Source organism: Sinocyclocheilus grahami, unplaced genomic scaffold (assembly GCF_001515645.1).
Source record: "Sinocyclocheilus grahami isolate Dianchi unplaced genomic scaffold, SAMN03320097.WGS_v1.1 scaffold5.1, whole genome shotgun sequence".
Taxonomy (NCBI): domain Eukaryota; kingdom Metazoa; phylum Chordata; class Actinopteri; order Cypriniformes; family Cyprinidae; genus Sinocyclocheilus; species Sinocyclocheilus grahami.
In genome coordinates this window covers 928,499-929,255 of record NW_015505184.1, presented here as the reverse complement: position 1 = coordinate 929,255, position 757 = coordinate 928,499, and positions in this window count along the sequence as shown.

Below are 757 nucleotides of genomic sequence, written 5' to 3'. Positions count from 1 at the left end.
CGAGATCCAGATCCTCGTCGGCACCTGGCTCTTCCCAGCGGAGGGGTAACCCCAGGCTAGCGTCCGCAGCGGTGACGGCTAACGTTACTGCTCCTCGCCAGGAGCCGGATTTCCGCAGGAAGGCGTGGGGTCCCGGGAGGAAACGCCACGGCCAGCGGAGGAGCCCGCGACGTGACTCTCGCCCGCCGCCGCCGGCTAAGCCGTCGTCCTGACGGTCTGAAGAGAGGAGGAGAATGCGTGAGCGGCCCGGCTCCCAAGCGCCGCAAGTTCAGGGTTTCAAATGTTTGTGTGTTGGATGTTCATTCAATAAAAATGCATACATTCTCACAGAAAGAGCTATTTCCTCCTCACTCAGTCAGTGCGGTGCCGCTCGCCCCGCCTCAGAGCAGTGCAGAGCCGCCGCCCACGGCGCATCCAACGACCAAGCCGCAAAAGCCGCTGTGTCAGTTCCTGAGCGCGTGGGAAGTTATTCCGGGAATCTCGCGCTGGCTACTCGGTGTGATAGAGCGTGGGTATACCCTTCAATTCAGACGCAGACCCCCCCGTTTCAATGGTGTGGTGCAGTCTCTAACATTACCCCGAAACGCCCTGGTTCTGAGACAAGAGGTATGCAGTCTGCTCGAGAAAGGAGCGATAGAACGAGTCCTTCCCAGCGAGCTGGAGAGCGGGTTTTACAGCCGCTATTTCGTGGTACCCAAAAGAGACGGGGGACTTCGCCCGATTCTAGATCTCAGGCCCATCAACAGAGCGTTCTCAA